The following is a 21,126-nucleotide window of genomic DNA, read 5'->3' as shown; positions in this document are numbered from 1 at the left end:
CTTCCTGCTGCAAGCAAAGGGCTCTTGTCCAAGATGTTTTTTTTTTTTTTAATCAACGCCTCCCCTGCCCCAGCATAGAGCAATCCAGTGTGGAGCACATTCCTTGGCATCCTCACCCCTAATTGCTCTCAGGCTGTTGCAACACTTCTCGTGTTCCCGGTTCAACCCAAAGGCTGACTTGGCTTTGGAGGAGGCTGGGCTGACCCCTGGTCCTGCTGAATCCACACTCCTGGTGGGGTGGCTGGGAGACATGCAAGGAGCCTGCTTGAGAGATGAATCACCTGTTGCTGGGGATGAGGGAAGGTCTCTGCTCTACAGCTTGCAGGAGATCTTGCTGAGACTGGACAGAGAGCACGTTACAGAACATCTGGGATGAGGATATTCACTCAGACTAGTGCCCCCAAACTGTCCACAGGAATAACTTGGCTTATCATTTCCATTTTCACTGTTTCCCCATTTTCTCCTCACTTCTGCTCTGCTCCCCACCTCCTTTCCAGTCCCTGCTTGGCAGGCTGCCTGCCGCTCCCTTCTATTTGACCCCCATTCTATCCTGCAGCCCACCTTCAGAGTGGTGAAGCCTGAGATGCGTTGACTGAGCTGTTCTGCCCAACAATCACCCTACTGCTCTGCTACCAAAAAGATCTCTCCCCCACAAGTCCCCCTGGCATCTCTGCTTTCTCCATCTTGCCCGACCCATTGAGGAGAGCCAGGACCCCTGCCATGGGAGCAGGCAGAGGCACCATGCTGCTGCCAACTCAAGCGTTCATCAGTAAAAAAGACCTTGAGCCAAATATCTGTATGATAGTGATGGGCTCACAGATACCCACAAAACCTCACTGTAAACCATTTACTGCTTACATCGCATCAACACTTCTTTCCAAAGCACCTACACAGTGCCACACATACAAATCCAGGTGGAGCCTCAAGCAATGCTGTAATATTAGTAATAAAATAGGATAGCTCAGTTGGCAGGGACCTACAAAAATCATCAAGTCCAACTGCAATACTAATAGGCACAGCCTCTTAGTGCAACCTTGCCACTGCACGTTGCCACACGCACACGATTGCCATTCATGATGCCTGCATGCACGAGGTGTTATTCCCTGCAGAAACCCCAAGGGAACAGGCTGTCCTGGGGGCAGCATGGTGCGTTAGTCCATGGGAGGGTTAAGCAGCTAATGACAAACTATCACCGCCATAATCGAAACCTACGCGTGCAGGCAGCGCCAGATGTATTCAGCATCCTGCAAACAAAGGCTCCAGGCCAGCACAGAGCGACGTGTGAGCCAAAGGGTTTTCCCAGAATAAGGCTGGGTCTGGCATAAGGCTTGGGAAGGGAACTGCTCCTTATTGCTGGACTGCCCTCCGTGCAAGTGTGTGGGGCACCACTGGGAAAGGGGCCTGGGTCTGGCACCATGTTCCAGTGGTAATGCAGGAGCAGAGGCTCCCTGCAGTGAAAATGCTTGCACTGTGGGGTGGAGAGGTTGCTCCATCGACGGGGATTTTCCACAGCGTCAGTCATAGCCCCACGGTCAGCCTCAACCGGGATGGAGGCAGGCCTGGGGCTGAAGGCTTCCTGCTGCTGATGTGTTCATGTGGAGGAAAAGTGTCACAAAATGCTGGTCAGTGATCAAGGGGGTGCCCAAGGACAGCCTTCCCTGCTATGTCCCAACCACACTGGGGCTCTGGATTGCTGCCATGGCCACCTGGCACAGGGCCCTCTGTGGTTAGACACCAGACCTGGTGCTCACCAGGAGAATTGTACCCATAACCTTTACAAAGGCAGACATGGGCATCGCTGAGCTAATCTGTGCCATGCATGGAGCTGTGGTATTAGGGCGCCGATCTGTAAGGCTGCCAGGCACCTCCAAGTGACAAGCCCTGCTTTCATGTGCCCTGAAGCCCTGAGGTTGTTTTGGCTGGTACTGCCTGCATGGGGCACCTGCTCAAGAAAGGGCTGAAAACTGTTGGTTATTGCAGGCAACGATTCACCTGCTTCATACACAGGACTGAAAAATCTACCTGGTGTGGTCCATCTGAAAGCACTCTGGTGGGCTTTACTTTGGTCTTCCCCACTGCAGTGTGCAAGGAGTGGGAAATGAGTGAACCTCCATGGTGGGGATCAGCCTTCTGCCCATGCACAATGACCATTTTATTTGTGCTCAGGAGACCATAAGCATAAGGAGGAAAGGAAAACCTGAACTTGGGAAGGGTTCAATGACAGCACCACGCAAGGAAACCATGAGCAGGAGACAGGGCACACCAGGCAGACCGAAGGAAAAAGCAGGGGCAGGGGGAGAAAATTTGGGCTGCTCAAGCAAACTCACTTTTGGTCTTCCCCGTCTTTGTCGTGCTTGGCTTGCCTTGTCAAGCCTGTCATCTTGTGCACAAGAGCCTCGAAAATGGGGGGTATGGGAGCTTTTCTGCAGGGAGATGTTTGGAGCAGGACATCAGGGTGGGGATCTGGAGTCAGCCAGATCACATAAATCATTGGGATTTCAGAGCCTGATCTCAAGGCTTTTGGAGGGACTTATGTGCTGTTTGCAGATGTGGGACCCACCCTGATTCAGACCCCTTGCTCACTGCAGGGCCAGTAACATTTCCTTGATGCATAATAAATTGATTAATTCTTGCAAAGAGTAGAAATAATATGATATTGATGTCCCTAGGTTTGGGTACCTTCACGAACTTTTAACATACACCCTCCTTTCTGCATTTAAAAAATAATAAATAAATAATAATAATTAAAAAAAAGCAATTTCAGAAAATTTCTTAAATCTCTTACAGAACCACAAGACCAGCTCCCTGGACAATACATCTCTTTGCAGTCATGCATTTCCTCCCCCTTCCCAGCTCCAGCCTGTAAACTATTTGAATGCTGATGGTTTTTAAATAGCTCTCAATGAGGATTTTACAAACGGGGAATGGCAAGGCAAAATAAATAAATAAGTAAATTCTGTGGGTTGGGGATTTATGTAAACACAAATTCCCTGCAACAGCAAGTTCCTCACTGCATGTCGCTCCTTTTACACAAACACACCATCAGATAAAGGAATGAACATGATTCATTCACTGCCCTCAGATGTGGTGGAGCCCTTGAGTGAAACATTTAAACTATTCTGCTAGATTATGCTGCTTAAAATCAGATTCATAGGACTTACAGGCTGAGGCAGTGTGGCAAGAAGCAGGCTGGGTTTCCAGCAGACACAGGGTTGTGCAGAACAGATTGCTCCACGGGTGCTAAAAACTCTCATGGGGGCTAGAAAAGAGGTTTTGTTTAGCTGCATTGAGCCATCGGTGTGTGGAGACGAGGAAATCATATTTAGATCTGTTGGCCTGCTCTGGAAGCTGTTACAGGCTCAACTTTCCTTGCCAGTGGATGCTTTATCTTCCCATGCTTGTGCTAGAAATATCATGGGACCACAATGATGGCAGGCTGCTAGATAGTGAATTCATTATTAGACCAAAATAGACGGTGCCTGTCATTCAATAGTGCTGCTGATGTGACTAAGTTTTCAGTCACATGTACTTCTTTTTTCTTTTTTCTTTTTTTAATCCCAGGAAATGAGCCAGAACTGGCAACACTGTTAAAGCACTTCAAGTGAGAGCTGTGGACATGCTTCACGGAGGGTCAGGGGGAGCCCACACAGCTCCCTGAGACTGAGCTGAAAAGCACTTTGGTAGCCGAGATCCAGGATTGTCTGCATGAGAGCTGGCATTTTCTGTCAGCATTTCAGCCTTGCTACGTGACATGCTAGTCCCCACGACATCCCCGTCCCAAGGAAACCTGTGATACTTGCCCAGACAGCTCTGTCCTACTGTGGTACCTGAGCCCTTACTAGTCCTTAACGATTCCTGTTATCCTTGTCTTGGTGAGATGGGGAAGTCCTGTAGCTCCTCAGGGGGGAAATATAAAGCCCTGGTAGAGTTGCTCCCAGTCCCACAGGAAGCTCATGGTTGGGCTTCAGCCCCGTCTCCAGATACCATCCACCTTATCCCACCAGCTGTGATGCACCGAAGGTCCTGCTGCAGTAACTGAAGGAAGAATTTGGCATCCGAGCCCTCCAGCCTCTCCTTGCGACAGTCTGCATTGTCTCAGTGGTTACTCATGCTCATGAAACGGGAAGGGTTTCAAGCTAGAGCCCATAATCCTGTTTTTTTTTTTCCATGAAGCCTGTGTAGAAAATGTGGACAACTGCCCAGTTCCTCCTTCACAACACCAGCAGCTCCATTATGTGTGCACCAGGGAGCTCGTCTCACATAAGAGATCTCGGTTTCTATTCGTTCTCCAGGTGATAAAACACCAGGTAAGACTTGTGCAGAGAAAGGAAACCCCAGCCCTTGGCCCACTCTTGGCAAAATTCCTTCCTCCTGCCCAAAACCCAGCCCAGCTCTCCTGGCCGCAGAAGCCTTCAGGCACCAACTGAACCCAATCTCTCTGCTGCATTTTGGCCATTTTAGGCGAAGGCAACCTCCAAGCACAGGACTGAGGATTTTGGGTGATGTTGGTGTGCACAGGTGCTCTGGAGAGGCTGAGGCTGGTGCACAAGGCAGATGAACCCTCCTGCCTTCATCTGAGTATGGGGGATCATTCCCCTGGACAAAAGGACGTGCTGCCTGGGGCAGCACTTGCTGACATCTCCCCGGGGTTCCTGCTAGCAGGTAACCCCAGGCTGCATTACTCCAGCAACACTGGAAAGCAGGTTGGGAGCAGAGCAAAGCTGTGCTCTTCAAGCAGTTGCCAAGGTGGCTGTAGACCAGACACTTCAAAAGAAAAATAAGAAAGGAAAAAACAGTGTTTGAATGGTCCTGAGTCCTGGCACTGCCTCCACAAGCCATCTGTTGAGAGCACCCTCTCCTTTCCTACGGGGTGTGTTATTCCCAGGACCAGAGAGGAAATTTCTATTTCCACAGGACCAGAGAGGAAATTCCCCAGTTTGAGCACAACAGTCCCCTGTTTGCATAGGGTATCCCGCAACCTTGGAGTTTTCCTACAGAAACCTGCCCCCATTTTTCTCCTGACCACAAAGCATTTGCTTTGCATTCAGCAGGAACAACCAGTTTCGTGGTTGAATGAACGATCGGTGTTAATTAGTAGCATTCAAAATTAAAATAAAGGTCAAAAGAGGGTAGGCACTATCAAAGAGCCTTGTTTGCTCAAAGGAAACATGAATGACACTTGTTCAGTGCTTCAAGATAAACTTGTTCAGGCACCAAGTTAATGAAGAAATAAATCCTCCTCTCCAAGGAACGTCACAGCTCTTCAAACACCAACCACACGTCTTTCATCTCAAGGTGTGCCGTGCCCTATCTCTCATCTCTCCTGGTTGTTTCGTTTCTCCTCACTCCCGAGATGCCAGCTTGAGGTGAGATGGGCAAAGGCATCTCCCTGCCCTCCTTCCAGATCTTCACCATGGAACGAAGGACGAGGGGGTGTCACGGGGTGTGGGTGCATGTGGAGTGCAGGGTGGTTGATTTTAGGACTTTGGCTGGTTGCAGAGGGCTGGAGGAGTTGGCAAGTGGTGAGCTGGACCCCACGGGCACTGTGGACCCTCCGTGCTTAAAACCACAAGGAAACATGAAGGCAGACAGACACGGGGTGTAACGAGACCCCTGCCCGCTGCTCTCCCCGGTACCATCATCCTGCCCAGCCACCTGCGGGCACCCAGCTGGTGCAGAATTAGCCAGAAGGCAATTAAGGGAATCGCTCACCTGGGCTGGGTCACCTTCTGCAGGTGCTTCGCTCCATCGACAACAGAGGGAGCCCGAGGATGTCTGTGCTCCACACTCAGGCATCTCAGGCAAATCTAGGGTGGGATGAACCAAAGCCAAACATCTATCCACGCATTCAGAAGCCAGCAGTAGCAGGCACTAGAATATATTTATATGTTCACAAAGAGGGAGGGAAGGTGCGTGTGCACCCTTTGGCTCCCCCATGACCCCCAAAACACCATAAATCACCCTCCTCGGGACAGCAGGATGCAGCAGGACATGCCTCCTGCCCTGGCTGCTCCGCTCCTGGCCACGAGCAGAGGGTGAGGGTGTGGGTGCTGGGGGGTCTCGGCAGCAGTGCTCCAGCTCCAGCTCCCGCTGCCGAAATCTCCGGAGGGGAGGAAGATGGTATTTCCATCTTTTGGAAACCAAGCACTGGGAACACGCCCACACAGGCTTTGTCATAATCTCCTCAATTCAGTTAGAAGTAAAGAAGAGGCAGAGGTCAAAGTTTTCCTGGCTTAACAAAGATGCTATCAAAATTTAACCTCTTCCCTGCTGCCAGCACGCAGGTCTCCCTTTCCTCAGCATTCAGGAACACAACAAACACATGCTTATCTTTGCAGCAGCAGCATTTCTCTTCTCCCCTTGCCCTGCATGCACAGCCAGCAATGTTTCCGACACCAGAAGGCTGAGCAGATTATATTGCATGGCAGCCATCTGCGGAGCGATGCAGTCCTGCATGCAGCATCCCCTTCGGCTGCAGACAGGCACGCTGCTTCGCCCCATCTCACATGCTGGAGGAGATGAGGCATGAAAGATGAGCTTCCAGGGGAGCAGATGGGCACCTGTCAGCAGCCATACATCAAGAGATCGTTGCTTTGGATTGTGCATTACAGAAAAGAAAAAAAAAAAAAAAGAAAAGAAAAGAAAAGAAAAAAAAGACCTGCAAGATTTTCAAACACATGATTCTCAGCACTGTGAAAAAAATAATAATAATTTAAATTAAAAAATTGGCAGCTCTATCCTGTTTCTCTGGGTGACCAAGAGTGAAACAGGCCAGCATCCCACACTTATCACTGCATCCCTCACCACACAGGAAAAACAGCAAAGAGGGGTCCATTTTCTGAGCTATTGCCGCCGGCATTGCAGGGGAGTGGTGGTGGCTGCATACAGATGGATGACCTGTAGAGCAAGAGCAGCCAAGTGCTGAAAGACTGCACTCTGCATCTCAGCTCTGTCAATTCCCAAAAGGTCTGGAGTTTGTTCTGGTCCGCTGGTTGGTGGCCATTGGGATCCTGAGTCCCAGAAATCAATAGTGGACTGCAAATGTGACATGTTAGCGGCAGGGTGAGGATGCTCGAGTAACTTTATCCTGCCCAGCAGACCCCTGGGTGGCCTCAAGGCTGTTTGCTCCAGCCCAGCTGTCTCGGAGCCATACGGCTGGTAGGGCGTCAGAGAGGGAGATCAAATTTGGAGGCTGCAAAGCACGTGGTTGTTTGCTTTCCGTGTCCCAGCTCAACTTTTGGCCTCCTCCTTTCATAATGAATTTCTCAGAGGTTCTCAGCATTGCTTGCTCTTTCACAGAGTGCACTTCCAGCTACAAAAATAGCACAGACACTAAAACAATCTTCAGGAATCAGATAAGAGCTCCTCCCAGGAGGAAGAAAAAAGATCCTTTTCTTCCCTTTTCTTTTTTTTTTTTTTGTTCTCTCTATTTAAGAAGGCTGATATGTTACAATTGTAGGCTGTGATTTCCATCCTGAGGTGCTTCACAAGAGCTCCCCAGCATCCTCCAGCCATGCTGGCCACCCAGCTTCTCCCTCCTCTGGTCCTGATGCTCACTAGACCTTTCCCCAAGCAGCACCAGTTCTTGCTGGCTGGCATTCTCCCATCCTCAGGAGTTAAATGAGCCCTCAGAGGGGTCCCACCGGTCCTGGAGCCACAGTGAGAAAAGCCCTGGGAGAATGAGGATGGGAGAGGGGAGGGGAGGGAGCGTGGGACTTTGTGCAGTCCTTCTTCCCCCTCGCTGCTTCTCAAGGAAACATGTTTAAAACCATTCTCTTCTCTAAAATTGGAGCTTTATAACTCCCTTATCTGCATATACTGACAGATAAGCACCCTGATATATGTCTGGTCACATTGTGAACTCCCTGCCCCTTGCTCCGTGTGTATGTGTACGCACAGAAACAGACACCCACGAGCCAAAAAAAGAGCCTTTAAATCTTACATAAGTACAAGTAAATAGCTAAAACACAGCAAATGGTGCTGTGCAGCACCTTGAGTGGTCTCCCAGTTCATCCCCCAGCACAGGGTCAAGTTACAGCTTATTGCCCGGGTCTGTGCTAAAAATACCCACTGGCTGAAATTCCAGTCTTCCTGGGCAACTGCTTCCCTTGACTCTCTCCTTTTCACCCTTCAAAGCTTTTCCTGGACTTGCTTGTCCCTCACTGCCATCGAAGCCCGGGGAACAGCTCATTCCCAGCCCACTCACAGCACACATCTGGAGATGGTTACGTCTCCCACTCCAGCTCTGCTACGTTCGCATCTCTTTTCTAGGCAGGCAGTGGCAGTCTGTTTGGGGAAAAAAAAAAACAGTGGGGACAGTGTTGGAGGAAGCAAAGGAGGGGTCAGAAAGAGAGATTATAAAAACAGATGAAGAACATGCTGGACCAAAACCATGTACTGCATCAGCCTGAAAACACAACCTGAATGTGGCATTTGTTGCAGTCCCCATGCAACACTCCCACCTCCAACACGGAGCGTGGCCTCTGCACAGGGCAGCACCTTGTGGCATGACTCACCTCCACCAAGCAAAGCACATTTTCCACCCACGTAGCTGCAGCTCCTCTGCTGGAGGTGACCACGGCAGCTGCGGACAGGAGCATGCACCCGCCCCGCAGCACAGACCTGCCCCACCAGCCATTTGCACTAACACCTCTCCCCTCGCAGAGCACCTAAAATGCAAGGGAAGAACAAAAGTAAGCAAGAAGCCACGCGGTGGGGAGGGCAGAAGACAAAATATGCTGCCTACATTCCTGGATGTGCCATACTGATGCCCACTTTTCCCTTTAAAACCAGCAACGACTCATTGAACCTTAAGAGTAAAGCTGAATTTACCAATACATGAAAAATTCTTGAGTCCTAACCGGAAGGAAATCACTGTCCACTGAAAAACCTCCAGTTTAGCCTGCTTGTCCCTTACAAAACACCCTGCATGAGTTTTGGAGCTGATGCAATCCCATCTCAAGGTGTCAGGGCCCCAGGTCAGTCCAAACACTTCTGGGAGCATCCCCAGCCCTTTTTCCTCCCCCAGCCTCAGAGACACTGCTCCACATTTTTGCCTTACTATTTTCCTTGGCAGCTGTTTTCTTTCAAGCCGAGCTATGGCTGCGTTGCTTTTAGGTACTTAAATTCATATTCTTGATTCATTTCTTCCCTAATCACTTGGGATGCTGCATTTTACAAAAGGGAGTGTAATTAATCTTCCAGGTTTGTGCATGTGTGATGAAAAAGATGTGATCCATGACAATTTAATGCGCCAGCTAGCTGCTAGACAATGGAAATCTCTGAGTTATACCCAAAAAAAGCCACACCCAGACTCACAAAGACTGCAGCAGCTGACAAGCATCTTTTGCAAACTCTTAAAAAGGAACATTTTTTGATTTTTGTTGTTGTTGTTGCTGGCGTTTTAAACTTGGCCCCAAAAATCAGTTGCAAAAGAGCATTTATTCAATTTATTGAATTTAATTTTTCATTTATTCAAAGACCCATTTGTTCAATGGGTCAATGAGCTGCAGAAGCTGCTGAATTTCTCACAACACTATCAGTCATCTAGGAGAGCCATTGTGGTGCTTTTTGTAGGGTGATGGCACTCCTGCTCCTGTCTTACATGCATTCCTTGCAGCGATGGTGGCGGTTGGACCCTCCTCGTTGGCATTGCTTACAAACAGCTCCATCCCATCTCAATCACTCTCTTAGATGTTAACAGCTCTGTGATGTTCAACATAGATATTGGCTGCCCATAACAAAGCTGTTAGAGTGACATTTTGGTAGGAAATGGTGGGAAATCTGCAGCAATCAGACAGAGCTATAAAAGGTTAATGAAGATGAAAGGACAGTAAATGCAGAGGGAAAGCGCAGGCAGCCAGAGAGATTTTTGGCAAGATTTGCTAAGCTGCTGCCTGGCCACATGTTAATACATTTCCTGCATTTCCCAATCAAGCTGCTCGTTTCCAGTAGCCTCAGCAAATCTGTATCTCTGGGTGAATCAGGAGAAACGCAGAGCTACTGTGGGGATGGCAGCATTTGCAGCAGCTCTTGCTCATTATTGAGCAAAATGTTCAAGTTTCCAAATGGAGTTTGGAAAGAAAATTTATTTCATCTGGGTACTGTGCCACTGGGGAAGCTAAATTCACAAGTGCTCCAGCCTGGAAACTCTCTTGGAACTGAAATATTAACTGTGGTGCTCACCTAGGGGCAATCTCTTTCCGAGTCACCTCTGTGTTTTTGGAAGGAAGACGTTTCACTCAGCATTATCAGGGGGCTGCTAAGAACAAGCACTGCCAGGTAGGACAGGACGGGGCAGGGCACTCTTTCAAAGCAGAGAGGAGGAAACTACTTAATTAGTCTCAATCCTCATCATGGGACAACTCTCATCATGGGATGCTACACTTGCACTGCAATTCCCAGATTTCACTACGGGACTTCAGTCACTGCCTTTGGAAAGCAGTTTAATGCTCTAATAGATGTCCTCATTACAGTTTTCATTTTCCCTTGCCACCCCATTGTGTTCTTCATTATCTCGCTCACCACCAAAAATACCCCTCCTTCCTCACCAGCACTTCAGGCTTTCAGAGGACTGTGTGCTCTTACCTAATCTCTCCTACCCTCATCCCATGTCAAGAGGGGTGCTTAGCTAAGCCATGCACACAGCTCGCTGTCAGCATCGCCGCATAAATCAGCCTCTGCAGCCCCAGCACGCTGCCCGGTGCTATTCCCTGAATTCCTGCCACTCATCACCAGCGCCCTGCAGGCAGGTGCCGAGGAGGGGACAGGGTCCTGCTGGGTGGGCTCGGACAAGCTGAGGACTTGCAGCCCGTGTTCACCCCAGCCCTGGGCACCCGCACGTACAACCCTGCCCTCCAACCAGCGGTTTTGCTGCCATCTCCTTGAACTCATCCTTCATATGACTGTTCACGAGAATTTCTCCATGCTTTTTCCAGCTTCCCCATCTCATTAAGGAGCAGGTTATTTTTAGCTGTGTTTACTCAGCTTAAGCATTTCCAAAGCAAGCCTTGCTTTCTTCTGTTGCTCATTTCTCTCGGTTCCTCCCAGTTCCATAGCGACTGCAGGTTTGGCTACGCCGCATTTAGCACTGAGATCACTTAGGAAGGCAGCGCGTTGGGCCAGCTTTGCCACTAGCACCGTCTGTCACCCGGGAGACACCTCTTTCATCCCAACCACACGTCCTCCTGCAATTACCGCTGTCAATACTGATGTCAAGGGTACATGTCGGCAAACAGACTTTGCTCACTGCTAACTCGGACCCGACATGGCTTGCCCTTTGGGGAATTTGGGCAATAGCTGCCACCTTTCCTATCTCCCATGACGGTGGGAGTCTGCATGGCAAGACACTGGGGCCACCCAGACCCTGGGCTGCACAGCCCCAGTGCACAGCAATCCCCACCCCACCCTGACACCAGCCTCAGCCTCGCCAGCCTCAGGATTTTTGTGGCCGTGACGAACTTTGAGCCGGCTTTCAACTTCTGCAAGCTGCCGTGTCCGTGTCGCTTTGAACCGGCTCCATGAGCAAGCCACCCTGACAAGCCAGCGTTCGTGGGGCTTGCAGCCAGTCATGCTGCAGCCCATGACAGATTTAATTGCAGATTAGAAATGCCGTAGCAGAAATATTACAGGAGATTTCAGATTCTAATTGTTTCCTGAATAAGGTAGGAGACAAATTTTATTTTAAAACCCCCAAGTGATGACAGCCAATGTTTTGGTGTGAAAAAAGATAAAGAAGCAACTGCTACCTCACCGTGAACAGGTAACAACTTCCAGAGTTTAATCTTACACCTTAATTTGTTCTTAATATTTGCATCGTGGCAGCAGCCAGGAGGCATTATCAAGCTAAGTGCTCCTTTGTGTCAATACACAGCAGCAGAAAAACTCCCCGCCCAAACGAGCTGTGAGTGTTGTATCTGCTGGAAGAAAGCCACGCTCCCTCTTGTGCCATATTAACACACTTTTAGCGACAGAACTGATTAGGATTACTGGTTTGGATTTGCTCAGATCGAGCTCGGTTGGGTTTTTAATCTTTGGGATAAACTGTGGATAGAGAATTGGCTGTTTAGGTGTAAGGGCATTGCTGGGAAACAGTCCGCCAACAAAATGACTTCGGTGCCTGCCCTGGCGGGTGGCAGCTGATAATGAAGTGCTAATCAAGGGGGCAGGGGGGGATTTTTGGCTTTCAAGGAGCATCAGACATCTTTGCCTGATTCTGTCCCCACTAGCACAGAAATTAAGAGAGAGCTGAAGAATGTGCGCTAAGAGTGAAAATAAGCACCCTCCACTCTTCTCAGATTCAAGACGATGCTTGATAGAGTAATTACGGAGCCATCGCTGGCAAGCCAAGACACAGGGAGCATCGCTCGGGCTGTCTGAAGCTCACAGCTCTCCTGTGATGTATTTTGATGCGGCAGCCTAATGAAGTCTGGCAGGCCACACGTCCCTTCCATCTCAGTGAGGCTGGCGGGTGGCGTCATGCTGTGGCTCAGGGGTCCAACACAACGGCAAGCTGCTCCTATCGAGCTGCTCTCATCTGATTCCACAGCGCCTGATGAAGGGAAATGCTTCCCGACATGCCACGGGGGGACTCTGCTGCTGCACGCCAGCACTGCGATGCACTGGGACCCCAATCCCTCACCCTTGCCACCCCACTTTCCTTAGGGCTGCCCTCAAACCTGGGATGCAGACTGCAGCCGAAGGATGTCAGAGCCACGATCACTGGCCACTCTCAGCCTGAAGTTGATGTCCTTTCTAATTCTCATGGACATCAGAAAGATTTATCCGGAGAGATCCTATTTTACAGCCTGTGCCCTCTGGTGTGTTTGCTTTTCCTGCGCTCTGGGTTCACAAGCTGCTCAACCCTCCCCAAACCCTCTCCCAACCAAGCTGGGTGGCTATAAATTATAATGGACTGCAGTGCACTCAGCTACGGTCCTGTCCATCATCTGTGTGCGGTATTAACCCCGTGAAACTTGGTCACCCAGATCTGTGTTTCCCCAGCTTTGAATCCTTATCCACCACTAAAACCCTTCAGACAGCCGAAGAATGAAATGCGCGCAGCAGCAGGCATTTCTAAAGAAAACTTGATGGCTTTCTGACACCCGACACATGCAATTCCCAACAGAGTTAATTGAAGCTAATTCCTCAAAGGCTGAGATGAGAATATCCCCATAAATTATGTTCTTGCTTCATTCCAGACAAGAACGGCATGAATGCATTACACGCAATCCCTCAATTTACAGTATTAAAACTGGCAAGTCAATCAAGGAGACAGCATAAAGTCGCTTGAAAGCTGAAATTCATTTTCAGCCTCTCTCCATCTATACTGTAACCTGAAGGTCTGATTTTTTTTGAGGGCATCTTTCGTATTTCCACAAACAGTGGGACTCCTTTTGGAATAAAAGAGACTTCCCCATGGGTTTTCAGTGTGCAGAGCCCCTGCTTGGGAGATTTTTCTGGGGTGCAGGGTTTTCATGGTCTTGTACAGAAGCAGCTTTCAAAGATATCCCCAGAGACCTTTGGGTTTCCAAGCCAAAGAGAAAACAAGGCAGGATGAGCAGCACTACATCTCTTCGTCAGCTGCAGAAAAGCCACGGCTGATGATCGGGGAGGGCAGGCACAGGCACACGCATAGGCTCTAACCTATAGCACTGCTACTGCCAATTCGCTCTCGTTAGCAGAGTTATTTTTAAATCCTGTGTTTTTTGGACACACTCCTAACGACAAGTTATTTTTAAATGGCAGTCCAAAGAAATAAGCACATTCTGTGTGCCATTCATGTCGCTCTTGTAGGGACTGAAATATCAGTGAATTGTACTGGGGGGATTATGTAAATGAAATCCAGATTCCACAAAAACTGCCCGGCTTCCGTGTTGCTCAGAATCAGAAGCTTTGAAAATAAATTTCTGTGAACTTCTACTGCCTTGCAGGATCTCTGGGGATGCAAAGGTTGCAAGTGGTTTCAGGTGTGGTCCATAGCTGGTTGGTATCTATTGCAAGGCACCTGAGTACTTCATGTTGGATAGTGGAAAAATAAATATCCACACAGAGCAAAGGTGAAAGCTTAGCTCAGATCAAACAGAAAGCCTGTGACAGAACCAGGATCTTCTGAGTTCCACCACGGCTGAACCTCAAAGCCATGCTCTAACTTGATATAGATTAATGAATCAGATTTTGGCATCATATGCCACAGGATAAATGACCCATAGGGCAACACTACTGTCTCCTTTTTTCATTTATAAGGCATCTTTGACATGTGTTATTTGGCAATTAATATTTTCCCCAAGTTCAAGGCCGGCCATGGTGACCGTGCAATAATTCTTGCTGGAATTCATAGACGTTAGGGCCCAGAGAGGCCTTAACGACTGTGTCCTGACCTTCTGCATAGCAAATAACCCAATTCCTGCCTCAAGCCCATAACTCCTGACTGAGCTATGACCCATCCTCCGGGAGATATGCAGACTCAACATAAAGACGTGCATGATGGAAAATCCAACTTGTCCTTGGAACACTGTTGGCAAGGTTAGCTGCCTTCCTTCCTCAGAGTCCTCCAGCTCTAATTAAGCTGACTCTCATTTCCATGTAACTTATTCTGCTAGAATGAAGCACTGACTCCTATTAGAAACATCTCCCATATGCAGGTGCTCCATGACCACAGCCAAGTCATCTCTTAACCTCTCTGATCAGCTAAACCAGAGGGGTTAACATTTAATCCTGTATTCACCACTGTAGGTCTGCACACGCAGTGATGCTGCTGCTCTTTAATGAGCTGCTCTTCAATGAGCAGCAGTTGCCACAGGTCAGACGAGGTTCAGTAAATGTCCACATGAATGCCCTTCACCCAGAGCTAATGCAGGATTATCGTCATGTCTATAGCCCAGCTCAGGAGCAGCAATGAACTGACATGATTTCTTTCACTTTTGTCTGTTTTGGATAGAACAATTCATGAATGAAACATTCAGCTCCAGAAGCATTAAATGCATTGACACAGCAGCCCAAATATATTTAAATATAGCAATACCTACCTATAAAAAATAATGGTGACGTAAACACCTTTTTTAACAATTAAATGGTAAAAGCTGTGTTACCAGCTCAGACTCACAGAAAAGAACCCACTTTAGGGAACCCCCTTACATTTTTACAAATGAAAGGTTGAAAAAATATTGAGCATCAGTGATACATGAGCAATATCATGTTCTGTTCCTCTATTCTACCCAAGAGATAACGTTAATCCTTTGATTTATTCACAGCGCCTTAACTAATACCGTAATAAATGGTATTGACAATTGAACTCACTTCTGTAAGAAATTCATTGTACTTGCAGCACATACAGTAAGAAATGCCTTCGCACACCTGTCAGGAGATCTAAATAAAATTAAAGAACTGAGAACAAAGGCAAATCAGATAGGCATAGCTGATTGGGAAATGTGACTTGCTTATACTGGGATAATTTTTCTATACATCTAATGCAGCAAACTGCATGTAAAGAAACCATTCTTCACATCTTCTTCAGTTCTTCAGTTTAAACACATGAAACTTCAGTTCTTTGTTTCCCAACGTAAGGATGGCTGAGCTACTGACCACCATACAGCACTGGCTTTGAAAAGACAGGCAAAGAACTGAATTGATTTAATCTTATTAAAATACAGAGCAGTTTAACTATATTATCCCCAGTGACTTACTGATGGCTCAATTGCTGCTACAATCTATGCAAGGCTTCAAGTGATGAAACTGTATTTGTTCCTGCCTTGTCTCTCCTTTTCAAAATGGTCTCAGAGGTTACTGCTATCACTGGCTAATCAGCACTCAAAGGAAATTGTTTCAGAAGCAGAACTAGAAATGTCTCCTCCTGCATTACCAGTATATAATTAGGGGAAAGCTGCATTCCTTTCTGCTATATACACAAAGTCACAAAAAGCATTTTCTAGAAATGGCCTTAGCTTAGGGTCAGACAACAATGATCATCTATAACTCACCCAAGAACAGTCAAAAGAATTAATACCGATTACAGGTTATGAGCTAATTCAGTCATTCCTCTTAAAAATAAAAAATTAAAATAAAATAAAATAAAATTTAAAATAAAATAAAATAGAATTAAAATAAAATAAAATAAAATAAAATAAAATAAACCCACCACTGCTGTTAAATGTTAAAAACAGAGCACTTGGCACAACCGAGTGCTGCCAGCCTGCCACAAAGAGCCGTCTATTAGGCCCCTGTGGTGTGTGTGCAGCAAACCCACAGATTCAGCAGTCGCTCAGGATGAGGCACCAGCCCAGAACCGAATTCATGCAATTTGAACACTGACCTATGATTATTCTCAGGGAATGGTGGCAAAAAGCAGCCCAAGGTTCCAAGGTTTGATTACAAAAAGAGCATAATGTTACACGAGTGCATGGCAGTAACTATAAAAGTCCCAAACTGCTACAGCTATGGCATTTTCCCTCCAAGCTACACGCTTTAGGCAGTGAGGAGGCATGGGCTGTCTCCGAAAGGATGAAATCCTCTCCTCCATGGGGCAAGAGGGAGAGGGAGAGGTGCTCGTGGCTGCCGTGCAGCCGTCTTTCTCTCCATCCAGCCACACCTAGCACACGCGCTGGCAGCTCAGCTCGTTCAATCAGCAAGATAAATCATCAGCCTTAATGCTTTTGAAGTGTGTCCCAGGCAAACCACCTCGTGAAGAACCCGCACCCACTCTCTGCTAAACTCCCAGTGCCGCTCAATTGGACTTCCAGGAGCTGGAGCACAGCCGACGCTGGTGGTGGAGGCTCAGCTTTTCAAAGCCCTATGTTCAGCTGCCTTTCAGCAACCGCTAAGCAATTTGTGTTTGCACCCTGCTATTTGTTAAAGCTGGTTCAGGAAGGAAAAGGATTCAGTGCCTGTTTCAGATCAATCCCCTTAGAAATGGTCACTTAGCCCGAGATGAAAATGAAGGATTCTCGGTTCTGGAAGGGCACAGCTCAAGTCTGAGCAATCCCTTTGAAATATCCCTACAAGGTGATGAAAGAATGGGAGTTTTTCTGAGCAGAGGGGGATTACCAGTGCAGTCAGCATCTCTGCTTTGTGGAAGCTGTTTGAGTCTGCGAGGAGAGGCTGAGCACAGACAGCAAGATGTGGAGCTCCCAGTGCAACATGACAGTGTCTGGAAAACACGCAAGAGGAGGTCATAAAATGTTAGTACAGAAAATGTTAATATTTTAGTGTATGGCAGAAACAAAATGCAAGACGCAATGTTTACAAATGAAGAGTTGCCCAAAGCATTTCTGTCTTTCAATTTCGTTTTAAAAGGGCCGGGGTGCTGGGGGAGGAGTGGTGCTGTTTCCAGGGAATGCTACCCATTCTGCACAGTGTAAATCAAAATTTAAAAGGGGAATGCTGGAGTATTTCAGCCACCCATGGGGTTTCTCCCACAAGCAATCCCCAAAGCTCAACAATGAGGCTTTCTTTCCTGAACTTTAAAATTTGTCTTGTTAAAGACAGAGAGGGAGCAAATGTGGACAGAGAGACTGGGGACATACTTGATCAGGAAAGGCAAGCACAAGAAGCATATGGTGGGGAAGTGGATGGCCTGAGGTGTGAACAACATCTCTGTGAAGCTAAGAACCTCTGTACAGGGGCCATTGATCACTCTGGAGGATGTGACACTCACCAGTGAGAGGAAATGGCAGGAAATTAAGCCCAGAATGTGTCCTGGCCATGCCACTGTCACCTCCACAGTCAGAGCACGATCAGACCTAGATGTGGGCAGTCACCTTGGAATAACGCCACGAGTTACCAGCAGTACACAGCAGCAGATAAAAGCAAAACCATCCCTGAGACTTGTGCCATTAAAAAAGGGGGGTGAGGAGAGGAGGGAGGGTGAAGGGGGGAATTAGGAGGATATATAGATTATTGTACTTTGGGCAGATATAAGATCTGTGAAACTTCAGAAAATGGGATCTTTCTGTATAATGACTTTACTGTACCCACCTCCCCTTTCTCCAGACCTTGACCCATCTTCACTTGTTTTAATTTGCATCTCAAGGCCAGAACCAGCCTGCTACAGTCCTCTGCTGCACCACTCACTAACAGCCTCACCTCCCACTCTTCCATGCTTACAGCCACCTCGTTTCCTTCTTCTGGGTAGGGGCTAATGTTGCAGCCAGCCTTTCTGACTACTTTACAACTCCTGACAAGATTTAGATCGTTCCCTGCTTTACCTCCGTGATGATGCAGCAGGCTGTGCCAAGAGGAAATCTTCAAAAGACTTTGTGTAATGTCATAGCTAAAGTGCTGCAACCAGCCAGATCTGGGCTCAGGATCTCCCCAGTGAGCTCTGCCGTGTGAGCAGCCCTGGTTATTCCTCCCTTCTGCTGGATGCCCAGGGAAGGCCTTCCACCCTTTTTCCATGTTATTTTTGCTGCAGAAGAATGCTTAAATAAATCGAGCCATCGGGTGCCCCGACCTCCCACCTCCTGATTCAATGCTTTCCACAAAAATCTGGAATTTCCAGACGCTCTGTGAAGCTGCTGCAGCATCCTTTTCCAAGATGAGTGCACGAACTCAAATCTGAGGCAGATCAAGGAATCGCTGTGCATAGATGCCTCTTTCCAAATACCCGGTGCTATCGTCCAAGTCTTTTAACTGAGTCCAGCGTCCTCTTGGTGATTACCCAAGGCTTTGTTAGACATGCAAATGAGACACTCATCTAGGATCTTCTTAGATGAGGACTTCATGATGTGTTGCCTACCTTACGATGACAATGGAAGAATTTTTTTTTTTGCTTCTATTAGAGACTGCTGAGTGTGCACGGGAGTGCAAGCCCTCAGAAAACAAGGTTTCGAGGAGCTGACAGCATTCCCGACTGACAGCACACCAGTTCGCCTGTTCAGCGAAACCACCGTGAATGGCAGCGAGGAGCAGGCAGGCAGCCAACGGAGATCGCTGCCTTCTGTGCTTTTCTTCACCTTCCCTTTGTCCTGCAACCTCACCGCCCTTCTAATCGAGCTGTCTGCTTCAGGCTGGGGCTGCCTGCCTGTCTGTACGTTATTACTCTGGCCTCCTAAAAGGGGCTTTGGACACTAGCGCAGAGTAAAAAGGAACGTGCAGACTCCATTTCAGAAACAGCATCTACCACACCCAGCGGCATCTGAAACACCGGCTTTTCCCAACACTCACACTAAGAACTAGTTTTCCAGCTAACTGCTGAGAAATGTTGACATTTTGAAACATGTCCCTGATGGATTACTGCAATCGAGTTATGGGCATGGCACTATTTAGTAGCATTTATTAGATGCTGCAATTTGGAATAGTTTAAACATTATCAATGAATGAAGCAAGCAGTTATTAGGTAACCTGGACACGGTAAATATTCAGTCTCTCCTGTTATTCATTCCCCCACCCCATCGCTTTGTGATTTTAAAGCACTTTGTTAGGATGAGAGTATTCTGCTGCTGTAGTGATGGGAAGAGCAGGGATCGGGAGATGGAGGAGTTGGTAGGAAGGGAGGAGTAAGAGCGTGGAGTTACTCACGAGCACCTGGCAGCTCAAAGGCTGAAACTGCCAGACCCATTTCGGAAGGGAAATTTTGCAAAACCCACGATAATACCCTTGCAAAGGTGAACTGGAGGATCCACTGGTCTGCTGGCATCAAGGCAATCCAGTTCTGGCCTTGGGTGATAAAGGAGCCTGAAATCCCAGCTGCTCTGCACAGACAGCAATATCCACACACCCAGCACTGGGTAGAGCTGGCCCCCAGTGTGGCACAGCCTGGCCAGCACAGTTCTATACCCACACCAATAAACTTTGCCCCATGCAGCTGTATTCTGCTCATCCCAGAGCCAGCTTCAGCTCCCCACCACACAGCATCAACTTGCTCCAAAAGGCCAAGACTTAAATGCCAATTCTTACATTTCTGGAGTCGAAGATGGGCTCCCCCATACTGCACTGGAGCATTATTTCCACATGCTGCTGTGTTTTGCCAAGCCATTCTGCTCATTTCTAGGAGGATCCCATGGGGTTAAGGAATTAGCCCGGGGCATGGGAAAGTTGAGCTTCATTCCTTGATCTGCCACAGAAACCCCAAGTGCCACTGGGCATATCACTCAGCGCCTGCACTCGGGTCTCCTAACTGTAAAATAGGGATAGGAACCCTGCGAGGGTGTTGGCAAGAAGATAAACGTATTACCATCTGGGAGGTACCGTGATGCTGAGATAAGAGGGGCCATGGAAGAAACTTAGATAAACAGTTTCAAAACCCTCAGCTTTATGGTCCTTTCTCTTCTACACTTGACGTAGTCATTGATTTCACATAGACAGCTTCAGTCTTGTTTGTTCATAACTTCCAAAGCGTTAGAGGATGACAGCCCAAGTAACAGGTCCTCCCTCAAATTTCAAAAGGTTGTGATCTTTACAATGGCCGTTTTCACCCTAGATTTTAAAGGGAGCAAGCAGAAACCTCCAGAACACTTTGAGGCCAGCAAACCTAAGGCTTTGAGCTGTGAGTACAAGAACATCTGTGTCTTTTCCCAATGCTGTCTCAGCAACCTCAACGTTTCCCCTTGGAGCATACCAAGTGAATCCTCTTCCAGAAATGCTACATCTCTAATGACTGCAAGATTTGTTTTGCCCATCAGCACTTTTTAGGAGCAGGAGGAAGAATTATAGAGAAGTCATTCCCCAAAAGCCCAAGTAAAAGAAATCTGATCCTGCAAATACTTTCTAGGATCAGTGGTTTAAGCTTTCATAGACACTGAAGAACTAGGAGATGACATGAAGTCACTGCAGGAAGATGTAAACAACCCATGAAAAAAACATTGCATTTCAAAAGATAGGGTACTTCTGAGGCTTCGGCATTCTAAACACAATTATCTGATGCCAGCACTGTTTATTTGGTGTCTGAGGTCTCACATGCAGGGCAGCCACAGCTTATCAGAGAAGAGTTGTCACCCATTTAGAGAGAAGCTTTAAGCTAACAAATTCCTGCACTCTGGAGATACTGACCACATGTGAGAACGGGGATGGTCGGGTTCATTTTCTACTAGGGAAAACAGCAGCCGGCACCACTACCTCTTCTCTCATGATTAGCCCCAGCTAAACAACACAAGGAAGGAACAGGTGAGTCAAACTGGAGTCCTAGCATCATTA

At 47.8% G+C, this 21,126-nt stretch overlaps 1 long non-coding RNA gene across 2 annotated transcripts in view; it reads right to left on the bottom strand.

Annotated features, from left to right (window-relative positions):
* LOC121071416 overlaps positions 1-20,454 on the bottom strand; it is a 37,903-nt gene extending 17,449 nt beyond the window's left edge. The window contains exons 1-2 of one of the 2 annotated variants that reach the window (XR_005820579.1): positions 19,891-20,454; positions 17,041-17,143 (exon numbers count right to left, since the gene is read on the bottom strand). This is a non-coding gene — a long non-coding RNA (uncharacterized LOC121071416). Of the gene's footprint in view, positions 1-5,712; positions 6,568-17,040; positions 17,144-19,890 lie in introns of those variants that run through there. The other variant, XR_005820580.1, reaches the window with a different exon arrangement.
* Between the last annotated feature and the right edge of the window lie 672 nt (positions 20,455-21,126).

This window comes from Cygnus olor, chromosome 5 (genome assembly GCF_009769625.2).
Source record: "Cygnus olor isolate bCygOlo1 chromosome 5, bCygOlo1.pri.v2, whole genome shotgun sequence".
Classification (NCBI taxonomy): Eukaryota; Metazoa; Chordata; class Aves; order Anseriformes; family Anatidae; genus Cygnus; species Cygnus olor.
This window is presented reverse-complemented; position numbering and strand designations above follow the sequence as displayed.